The following is a 12,235-nucleotide window of genomic DNA, read 5'->3' as shown; positions in this document are numbered from 1 at the left end:
AACTGTTCGGAAGATTTTAGTAAGCTTCAGATTTGCTCAACTTTTTTATGAGCATTTAGTTTTTTAAATGTTTGATGAACTATATGCCAGTTGTAAATGATTAAAAGTGTCATATTTCTTTTTCTTGAATGTATTTTGTAGTACATCAGATCAAAATATATCTACTACGCTTGGAGTTTAGCCATAAATTTCTCCAAGGAGATATAAATCCATTCATTATTTCTCTGATATAGTGACCACTTCATACATGATTTCAGGGTTGGTGGAAGCTACCAAAACTAATTTGTTGATAAAATGTAAAAAAACCTAATTTTTAAGTCTGCCTTGGCTTCAGAGCTCTTCATAACCTACTTTTCAAGTCTTTCTACTTTATATCAGAATAATGAAGCTTTTCTACACTCTTTTGTTGAGGAAGATTTCACTGAAGTAAAGCAAATAAAAAGCAACCTCAAATGACATATTTTTTTCTGTATCTAGAAGCAGTCAGTAAACAGTGTTCAACCAATATTTGAAATAATGCCACCTAACTATCCTGTAGTAAAAATTGTAAATTTCGTAACACATGACACTGTTAATTTCCCACCTTATCTGTGGACACACATTTCAGTCCAAGAGTTCCTTCCTTGCCAAGGAAACTTCAAACATACTATTGCTTAGGGCACTTTCTACTTTCAGAGGAATGTGAATTGGGAAATGTTGAGAGAGAAAGAGAGAAAGTTTAGGCAAGTAGAAAATTCTAGGTTGATTAAATGAATCCTCTCTTCCCAAAACAAATTAAAAATATGGAATAGATAAGTCTACCATTCCATATTTTCAGTGATAAAAGCTGTGGTCTTAAATCATCTTGGAAACACGTGTACTGATGCATGCCCTTACACATTTACAGAGGGAACAGTTTATGAAGGGATATCCTCAACGATAACAAAAACAGAAATGAAGAAGTGTTTAAAACTGAATTTCTGTATCAGTCCTTTTCGACAGCAAAATCCAGGGCTGTTCATCTTGTAGTCCACAGGTTGGACCTAACCACTTATATTAAGTGAAACTTTATAAACCCCTTCTGGCTTCAGGGTGAGAGGAGGACTGCACAAGATGCAGACCTGGAGCTCTGTGTAGACTTCAACAGAGGTAAATTGGGCAGTGCATACAGAAAATACTAATGGTGGATGGGAGTGGCCTAGTAGGATACAAATGTATGGTTTGAGTTTGAGTCACACTCGTAGCTGATTAGAGGCTCGTGAGGTGGTTACCTGTTAAGGGGAGGGGGGAGGGCAGGTGGGAAGAGGAGGATAATTCTTGGTAAACTCAAAAGGAAGGGTATAAATCAGTGCTGTAGAAAGAAAAGGGTTTGAAGATCAGAAACAGAGGGTTTTTTTCCCTAGCTCCTTTTCTTTGCTAATTGCTGCCACAGGACTTCCCTACTAATTTCCTTTTACCTCATCTGTGAGCAGTGCAGCTCTGTCTGGCTAACATGCCTTTGGGAATGAAGGAAACGAGAAATGAGGATGTTATTTATCTTTATGGGCTGCTTGGGTCCCAAACCATCTCTTTTTCTGTCCCTCACTTCCTTTTTTCACAATGGGCTTCTGTGAGGAGAAAGCAAGAGTCTTTGGTGGTCCAAACTCCTCTGTGTTTTTCTCTCCATGCCCCAGCCTGCAGCAACATTACAGCCCTTGCTCAGGGACGCATGCTGGATGTGTGGGCATGACCCTTGCCTCCCACTTGTGCTCTGGGTAGCATTTTTGCACACATGGCCAATAACACCTCTGCTTCTTGGACTGGGCAATTTAGCATGGAGGACGCAGAGATAGAAACCTTGGAAACTACTTACAAATGAGGACAGTGGCAGACAGCGCTGCCTTTCTCTTGCCCGGTCCCTGGTACAGTCTGAGTGTGTGGGTGAGAGGCATGCCCAGCAGCCCGGGTCTCAGTGGGGTGTGCTGGGCACAGGGACTGTGGCGGTGCCTGTGACAGCCAGGGAAGGGAGCCCAAGAAGCCACAAAAAGTGTCCCAAGCCCTATTTTTGATCTACTGTGAAATATTTAGCTGTTAAACCCTATGAGAATGTAAATAACGGTGATTTTACCTACTAATTCAGTACAAGTGGAAAGTTATATTTGCTATATTTTGGAGTGAGAGGTGTTCACATCATAAGGACAATTAGAAATCCAGCTTTCAAACTCAACAGGAGTTGAGTTTGCCTAATTGTGCTTCATGCCACTGAACAAATCCCTCTAAACATTGTGACTTACTAAATTATTCTGGTGTTTGAGGTGGTAGTCCTAGGGATACAACACAAGCACTCTTGTAGCTATAGAGAAATTTCTGCTGTTTGTATAGCACCTCCTTTCAAACTGATGCAGCAAAAGGATGGAAACTGTTTACTAGGGAGCTGTACAATTCATTCTCTGTAAATTCTTCTGAAGCACTAAACATGCTTGTACTGAAATATTTTTATTCTGAGAAATGGAGATTTGCAGCTGAGGAAAATAATTTGCAAGATGTGGATGGATGAACAGTTTGATTGTTTTTCCTCAATTGTTGTAATTCGCAGCCTGGCACAGAAACTTGTATAGACAGATGCGAACTGTTTATGTTAATACCCTGAGCAGTGAAGTGAGATGGCAGAAGAGCAAGCACATGTCTCCCTTTGCTCCAGTATGACAGTGACCTCTGGCAGAAATGTGAAATAGATGCATTAATCACTTTATCAAGAAGCATCAAAGTTCATCTTTTAGTGCCTGAGGGCCAGTCTTCAGTTTGGGTATCATATGTCACATAATTTACAAACACAGAAAACCAGACAGACTCTGTCTTGAATAGATTATGATTTTAAAGAAATGCAACAAAGCAAGGAGAAGAAATATTACATGGGAGAACAACAATAGCAGTAATTTTATTTTAGAGTCTTTGCTGGGGAGAAGGGGAATGAAGAAATTGAGAGATGTGTAGGAGGAGTTAGAGCAAGCAATCAACCAACACGAGGGAGATAACATCTAACAAAACCTGTACAAAATGCCAATGAAAAAGTTGTTCTCCAAATGTCTCCGCTTTGGCTGCTTTAACTTGAATCTCTGTCTGGCTCTACTGCAAAATTGCTGTACATAGTTCTTTGAAGAGTATGAAGGAAAATCTGAATTTCAAAATATTACTTCCAGATAAGTCTTTTGTAAACTCCATTTCAAAACCCTATCACTTCTTTTGGTGTATATTTTAAGTTGTGTCTGCAGCAGAGAGTCAGACCATGTGTGATTGAGCTGGTTAAATACAGTACGAGTTTGGACTAGCAGTGAAAGTATTCATCATTTATTTGGAAGACCCAAAGCAGGTTCCCAGTTTTACTATAAAACCTGTGGGTGAGCTTTAAGAAATCCGTTCCCCTCACCATGCCTTCTTTACAGATAGAAAAACTGGGTTTTTCAAAGCACATTGGGATATAAGAATTAAACCGCCAGAAAGGAGGTAAATATAGTTTGTGATTAAAACCATGAATGAACAGTGAGAAAGGTGGTTCCTCAGTTGCTGGACTGTTCTGTGCATCCCTACCAGCTGTTCTGGCCATAGCTACACTGCTGGTGGGAGCGTTTTCTGATACAAATTCCATATGCCCATGTTGCGTAATTCGGGGGCATGTAATTTGGTGCTGTGATCATTGTAATCTGAGGGCAGCCAGGCTCTACGCTTCCAACAAATCTCATCAGCTCAACATGTAATGGCCCCAGAAAAGGTGTTTGTAGCTGACTTCTCTATCTGACATCATCTCTGTCACATCATGAGCGGGGAATCACAGAATCACAGAATCGTCTTGGCTGGAAAGGACACAAGATCATCATGTACAACCATTAACCTAACACTACCAAGTCAACCACTAAACAATATCCCTAAGCACCACATCTACTTGTCTTTTAAATACCTCCAGGGATGGTGACTCCACCACTTCCCTGGACAGCCTGTTCCAATGCTTGATAACCTTTTCTGTGAAGAAATTTTTCCTGATATCCAATCTAAACCTCCCCTGGCACAACTTGAGGTTGTTTCCTCTCATTCTATTGCTTGTTACCTGGGAGAAGAGACTGACACCCTGCTCGCTGCAACCTCCTTTCAGGTACTTGTAGACAGCAATAAGATCTCCCTTGAGCCTCCTTTCCTCTAGGCTAAACAACTCCAGTTCCCTCAGCCACTCCTCATAAGACTTGTTCTCTAGACCCTTCACCAGCTTCGTTGCCCTTCTTTGGACTCGCTCCAGCACCTCAATGTCTTTCTTGTAGTGAGGGGCCCAAACCTGAACACAGTATTCAAGGTGCGGCCTCACCAGTGTCAAGTACAGGGGGACAATCACTTCTCTAGTCCTGCTGGCCACACTATTCCTGATACAAGCCAGGATGCTGTTGGCCTTCTTGGCCACCTGGGCACACTGCTGGCTCATATTCAGCCAGCCATCAATCAACACCCCCAGGTCCTTTTCCACCAGGCAGCTTTCCAACCACTCTTCCCCAAGCCTATAGCGTTACATGGGGTTGTTGTGCTCCAAGTGCACGACCCAACACTTAGCCTTGTTGAACCTCATGCCGTTGGCCTTGGCCCATCGATCCAGCCTGTTGAGATCCCTCTGCATAACCTTCCTACCCTTAAGCAGATCAACACTCCCACCCAACTTGGTGTCATCTGCAAACTTACTGAGGGTGCACTCGATCCCCTAGTCCAGATCATTGATAAAGATATTAAAGAGAACTGGCCCCAACACTGAGCCCTGGGGAAAGCACAACACATGGAGGCAGACCTCAAGCTTGGATCTGCCTAACTGGCTTTATGGTCACTTGGCTTTTTGAGATGTGACCGTTTACTGAGGCACAAGTTTTCTTGTTCCTTAAGGTAATGGAGCTAAACCTTTACTTCAAGCAGTGGCGTCTGTTTTTAGAGCCACAGGTCCCAGATTGCATGTTTAAAGCTGATGAAGTCAGCTTGTGAGCATGTAGGTAGGTGTTGGTCTAGATAGAAAAAAAACAGTTTTATGAAATCAATGCTAATATATTAAAGACTTCATATGCAGAGTTTGCAAGATTGAGGGGTGTGGGGAGACAGAAATCACTGGCAGACACTTAATGCACAAGTGGTTTGCTGCTACAATATCATTAATTCCAGTTATGTCAGTGGAAATATGGTTGGGAATCATAGCAACATGACAACACTTCTGTTAGAATCAGAGCATGTTATAGATGGAGAAGTTAAGGTTTTAAATAATAAATAATTCTGAAAACATTAAAAGTTTGAAAATAGAGTAAAAGGATTCTAGTTCTTTAGATTTATTCTGAAACAACTAGCTGCTGATAAACATAGATCCTGTGTCTTATTTTTGGTGAAAAGTCTACCAGTTACACAGGAAGTGTTATTAAAAAAAAAAGAAGAAATGGAATAGAACACGTTAGTTGTTATCCCAGTTGTGAACTTTGTTGTTGCACAAATCCAACCATGTAAATAAGGGCTGCAATCATTTCATGTTGGCAGTACATAATAATAGGTCATTCTGTTCAGATATCTTGTTGTATCCACGTGTTTTCACTAAGGCCTCCTACAGCAAATGCTGATCTGCCAGAGTAAGAGGCGCAACACATTCACACATGAATCTTGAGAGGTCATGGCAGTGTTCATTTCTACCTTCAGACTGACTATCCCAGCTTTTCCTGACACACTTTCCCTGTAGGTAAAACAGAGTTAATGTTTATAATTAGCAGCATGTTAACATATGTATTACAGGCTGTGGTGGAGGCTGAGGTTGCCAGGGTGTTGCACGGTGGAGACACACAGCCCACTCTTGTTCTGAAGGTACCTCTTCTGTATTAAATGCCTTGAGCTCTGGGGATGGAAAAGGTAGCATCACATTGCTGTGGAGTCCTTAAACTGGTTTAGCGTCACGGCTCTGCAGAAAAGCAGTGACAAAGAATTTAGAAAAGCAACTATAGAGCAATTATAAATATTTGCCTGTATTTTCTTCCCTACAAATAAGAAAGCTGTATGTGAGCACTGGAAAAGAGCAGGTTTTTTTCTTCTCCCTTACCCCCTTTCTGAGGTACAGCATCAGGCTGTCTCTCTCCACCGAAAGGACCATGTGGTAAAGTGCTTGCTTTAGAGACACTGGCCTTTTCTTCTTGTGGAAAAAAAGGAGCTCCTGTTTTATGGTGGCCTGGAGGCTGGAGAACCTCCTGCTGCCAGGGCTGCTACTCTAATGGTTTCAGCAATCAGCCTGGCTCCAGCTGAGAGGCAAAGTGGTCAAGCCTCTGCTTACCCTCTGTTTACTCTGTAACCTGGAGCGGCTCCTCTCCCCCTCTCCCACCCACCCCTCGGTCTGGACTTGCGCTCATAAACCCGAGCTCAGCATCAGCACAAAAATCATTAGAAAGAACCAGCCTTCTGCCTTTGCAAAACGACGTGCTGAGTTTCTCTCTTGAAGAATGAACCTTTGCTTCACTTTTCCTTCCAGCTGCTCGGAAAATGTCAAGATTAGATGAGTCACACAGCAGATCAGATCTGAGTAAGAGCTTTTTTCACTTGTTGTTTGAGACTGTAGGAACAAGTTTAGTGCTGACCCCAATGTTTAATCAGAAAGAGGTTTTAATGTTTCAGCAAATATTGGAGAATTAATTGCTGACATCTGGAATATTACAGAAACTGTTCATAAAACTTTTTCAATTTTTTTAAACAAACTATAGCAAAAACAAACCCCCCACAAGACAGACTGAGATTCCTGGCTACTTTGGTTACTTATTTGTATTTTCTTAACCTTTTTTTTTTTGCCATTAGGCACTAAAGCACTTGAAAAGATATTTGACAAGATGAGCCTTGCAGGCCATTTTAGGAACTAAGTGCCAGGTAGGCCTTAAGGAGTTGCTTACTCATTTTTACCAGCAACTGTTGCTCTGCTATTGTTCCTGCTAAGCTTATAGGAAAGAGTATTGCTGGCAGGCTGTCACATCTCAGCAACCAAGCATTGCACCAAGCTGCTGCTACATCTATCATGTTCACTTTTGTACCAAACCCTGCTGAAAGATAGTTTCACATTAGGGCCGAATGTTCAAACACAAGCAAATGAACACTGATGCACTGACTCTTGTTTGCCCTTCTAAGCCGAATCATGTCAAGACCTTCTACAATGTTTTATATACAGGTATTTTTTCTCTTTGCAAGCCAGGTAGAATTGTGGAAAGTCATGGTTGCTTTGCTTAAAGGTCTTGGTCTCTACAATTATAATGAGAGACTAACATGTAGGAATCATAAAGGTGGGATTTGCAAAAACATTTTAAAACTGACTTACCATTTCCATCCAGGGATTCTTGCTTAACAGTGACATGATCAGGTTTGAAATCTCCTCTCTAGCTACCTAAAACCAAAATCAAACCAGGCAGCTGTTCCTGAAATGTATAGCGCCTTCTGTCCTTGGTCTTGACAATTTTCTTCTGTGAGTCTATTGAAAGCTATTCTATGTCTATCACTTGTTAAGCTGGGAAGTACCATGCTGGCAGACCTGAACTGCTCTACTGTGAGGAGCGGGAAATGTTTTTAAGTAGCTGCATGTGTTATTTTTCATATACACTGAAGGCCTTTTTATTTGCAATGCCTCCCCAAAATTAAGTATCATTCAAATCCCTATTCAAGCTTCCATGTAGTACTTGAGGACTAAGTGTTGGTCATCTACGCAGTATGGACAGGCTCCATTTATTGAGGTTGGGTTTTTAGCTATTTTCTACCTTCAGGAGCACATTTATCACACAAAAGATATGGCCTGAGAAGGCAGCAAGGAGAGGTCAAACTCTAAAAGCTATGCTGAATATGGAAAGTTATCAACTGCATAAAACCTTTTATTTCTGTCTGCAGCACAAAACCCTGGCCCAAAGAATCACATTGAAGAAAGGATTTTAGCAAAATATTCTGGCTAGTTACAAAAATGAGATAAATTTTCTTGGCCCTTTTTATTGTCTTCTTGTGTTGTAATGTTGAACGCCAGCACAGTCTAAATTGCTAAGGATGCAGTCAGTTCTGTATGCTGCTACCTGGGTGTGCTAGGATTGGTAAAATTGTTTGAAACTAATCCTGATAACCATATGAAGATGCTCCTGATTCAGTGCCTGAGATGTGGTCGACATCACAGGTCAGAGCTTTTCCCTCCAGCGCAGTATACCCTCTATCTTCAGTTCTTTTCCAACAAAATCATTCACAGTTTTGCAAAAACTAAATGTCTCATTTTTACTTGCCATATTTTCATTTTGATCCTTCTCTCTCCCTCTCTCCTCAATGTCAATATGAAAAAGGTGGGGCAAAAATCAGACCTCAAACAGAGTAGGTGACATTCAGAGAAGCTTTAAAACTGGAAATACTTTTCTCATGAACACTGAGAAATGGAGGGGTTCATATTTTTAATTGAACTATTTTCAACACATTTTTCTTCCTTCCTGAAATTTTCCCAAAACTAATCAGCTGTTTTCCAACTAGCTCTTATATTTATGTCCTGTTCAGTCAAGACAGAGAGCAGAAACCATTTTTATCCCCTCCTCCAGCTCCTCCCCTGTAAAGAGGAGGATTAAGTTGGCAGGTTTCCATACAAATTAGATTACTTTTTTCTCCATCATTTCTCATTTGGGCACCTTAGATTCAAATGTGATTGTGTATATTTCCCTGCTTTCTTCTGTACCAGATGCTGTTGCTGTCGACTGTCCTGAATTTCTGTCCTGCTGCTTCTGTGCATTAATGCTTGTGCCTCAGTTACGTGATGAAGTCTGGACATCGACTCGTTTAATGCCCTGTTAACCTGGAGGAATTGACTGGAAATTGTTGTCTTAGATTAATCCCTCTCTTTTCACCTTCCTTTTTGGATAATATACATTTTACTGTGTGAAATACATGCCTGATTCAGTAGTGGTTGCATTAACAACAGTGGGATCCTGCTCGGGGACATGGTTGAGGATGTAATGCCCCTGTAGCTCCAGATATTTTGTTTTGGTAATTGTGCATATACTTTCTGCCTGCTGTTTTGATCCTGCTGTTGCTATTGTTTTCTGGAGACTCATGCTGCTGCGTCCTGCCTCCCTGCCCAGCCTAAATTCCATTGTACCCACCCCATGGGCCTTTTGTATAAAGCCAAGCTAGCAAAAATCCTGGCATCCAACTCTGATTGATTGCCTGAGGGAGTTATGTGGGAAAGGCAGCTCACCACACTCACTTAGGATGGTGACTTGGCACACACTGCACAGCAGTTTCCACTAGACGTCTCTCAGGCTGAGAGATGATTTTGCTTCAGGTGCAAACGCATCCACTTTCTGTGTTTGCAATTGAGTTTTATTTGCCAGAACAGCAAAGGAAAGAAACTGTTAGGATTTTGTACCATGGTTTTCACACTCCAAACAGCATGTCGTCTTAATGCATTATTTGTATTACAGTAGTCCCTGCAGGCCTTCCCCCACATCTGAATCCCATTGTTCTTGCAGTATAAAAAGACATAGTCAGAAACAGACCCCGGCATAGAAAGACTTATAGCAATTTACAGTGACTAAAGGAGGATTTACAGAATCACAGAATCAACGAGGTTGGAAGAGACCTCTGGGATCATCGAGTTCAACCTCTGACCTAACACCACTGTGTCAATTAGACCATGGCACTAAGTGCCACATCTACTCTTCTCTTAAACACCTCCAGGGATGGTGACTCCACCACCTCCCTGGGTAGCCCATTCCAATGCTTAATAACCCTTTCTGTGAAGAAATTTTTCTTAATGTCTAACCTGGATCTCCCTGTGTGCAGCTTGAGGCTATGTCCTCTAGTCCTGTTGCTAGTTGCCTGGGAGAAGAAGCTGACCCCAACCCCATTATAACCTCCTTTCATGTAGTTGTAGAGAGCAATAAGGTCTCCCCTAAGCCTTCTTTTCTCCAGGCTAAACAATCCCAGTTCCCTCAGCTGCTCCTCATAGAACATACCCTCTAGACCTTTCACCAGATTTGTTGCCCTCCTCTGGACTCGCTCCAGCACCTCAACATCTTTCTTGAAGGGAAGGGCCCAGAACTGGACACAGTATTTGAGGTGTGGCCTCACCAGTGGCGAGTACAGGGGGACGATCGCTTCCCTAGTCCTGCTGGCCACATTATTCCTGATATACGCCAGGATGCTGTTGGCCTTCTTGGCCACCTGGGCACACTGCTGGCTCATGTTCAGCCAGCTGTCCACCAATACCCCCAGGTCCTTTTCCACCAGGCCGCTTTCCAACCACTCTTCCCCCAGCCTGTAACGCTGTATGGGGTTGTTGTGGCCAAAACACAGGACCCTGCACTTGGCCTTGTTGAACCTCATACAATTGGCCTTGGCCCATCAATCCAACCTACCCAGATCCCTCTGCAGAGCCTTCCTACCCTCAGGCAGATCAACACTCCCACCCAACTTAGTGTCGTCTGTGAATTTACTGAGGGTGCACTCAATACCCTCATCCAGATCATCAATAAAGATATTAAACAGGTCTGGGCCTAGTACTGAGCCTTGGGGGACACCACTACTGACCAGACGCCAACTGGATGCGGTACCATTCACCACCACTCTCTGGGCCTGGCCATCCAACCAGGTCTTAACCCAGCTAAGAGTGCACCTGTCCAAGGAGGACCTTAGTTTCCAAGTCTCTGAGAACGACTGAGACCACCCCATTTTCAAGCACCACCCTACTCCTGAAAGAACCGTGACCAGATAGAAGTCACAAAGGGTCATCTAAAATAAACAGAAACCACCCTGTGCCTAACCCAAGGCTCCTTCACAGGCTCAGGACTAACCTGAATAAAGAAGCAGGCAAAAGCCAGACAAAGCTCTTCAGTGATTCGGAAATGAGCACCTTAAGTAGTCCTCGTTCAACCACAGCTTGTTGCAGCAAAAAGTGTGAGGGTCCATTGGCTCTTGTCTCCTCATCCTGGAGGAGGGCTTTGGACCCAGAACAGGCATCTCCTGGGAAAATCCCCAGCCAGGCTTTGGGGGTTATACCAGGTACAGCCCTCCATGGCAGTCAGGGACACATTCTTTTTCAGGGCAGGTGCTCTAGTATAGTAGCATATCAGGAGAGGTAGCATTTTCTTCCTATTTCAGTGGCTGCAAATACCTTTCACATAAGACAAACACTGGACAAAACCAGTACTAAGCCAGAGAGAAAAGACGGCAACTTCAGCCACAACTCTCCAGGCTAGGAGGGGTCTCTGGCTGGAAATGACAGCTGTAAATACCACAGACAGACAAGATTTGATATATTTTGGGATGGGTACTGCTTTCAGACTAAAGAAAAAAAAAAAGTTCTTCATGCCCCCACTGTATGTTCGAAGCAGACAAGCATTCAAGTCCAACACAGGTAGGATCAGCCAAAAAGAAGAGTAAAATAGCTGTGCAGGAATAGGGGACTGGAAAGGACAAAGTTGTTCGTTCTGGTTGCAGTCACGTGCGCTGTGAATCAGTACTCATCCATGCTGAAGGTTTCTTTCTCAAACTGCTTGTTATCACTTCTCCTCCTCCCCAAAGGTTGCAGTCCTTTCTGGGCTGCTGCCATAGCTGTTAGTGAAATTGTGACCGAAGCAATTTCATTCAAAATGGGGTGGGGCTGGCAAAGAGCTTCTTCTCAGGCTGTTCAAGGCAACCCATCTTGCTTTTGCTGAAACAGGTTGGGGGATACTTGCATGAGGAGCAGAGATGGCAGATCGAAAAGGGCAGTAGTTTCTGGCAGACTCAAAGACCGTAAATTTCAAATGTCTTCAATGTGAATGTTTTGTATTAGTCTCCTCATGACTATTAATATCAATGACATTTTTCTATGTGATGGTTTCTCTTCCTGACTCACACAAAAGAAGACAGGCCACACAGGATGACTTCAGTCTGAGATTTTGCTATTTTGTTGCCTTCTTTCCCTTCCTTCTGTTTTCTTTCCCAGTTTTATTTTTGATTTTTAGCAGGCCGTTAAAGGATGATTATTCCTTTTTAGAGAACAGGTATTAAATAACCAAAGGCTTCTCATAAGCACAGGATTGGGTCCTTCAGATACCAGCTGCTGTGCTGGTACTCTTGGTTCCTGCCGTTCTGACCCATACCTCTGTTAGCAAATCTCTGTGGGGCTCTGAGTCCTTCCATTTTTCACTTGGTACGTTGTCATGCTGTTGTCGAACAGAGAAATAAAGTCCTGTTTCCACCCTTTGATTTAGGGAGATTAACAATGGGACATAGCCCTATTCAG

Source organism: Nyctibius grandis, chromosome 2 (genome assembly GCF_013368605.1).
Source record: "Nyctibius grandis isolate bNycGra1 chromosome 2, bNycGra1.pri, whole genome shotgun sequence".
Classification (NCBI taxonomy): Eukaryota; Metazoa; Chordata; class Aves; order Nyctibiiformes; family Nyctibiidae; genus Nyctibius; species Nyctibius grandis.
This window is presented reverse-complemented; position numbering follows the sequence as displayed.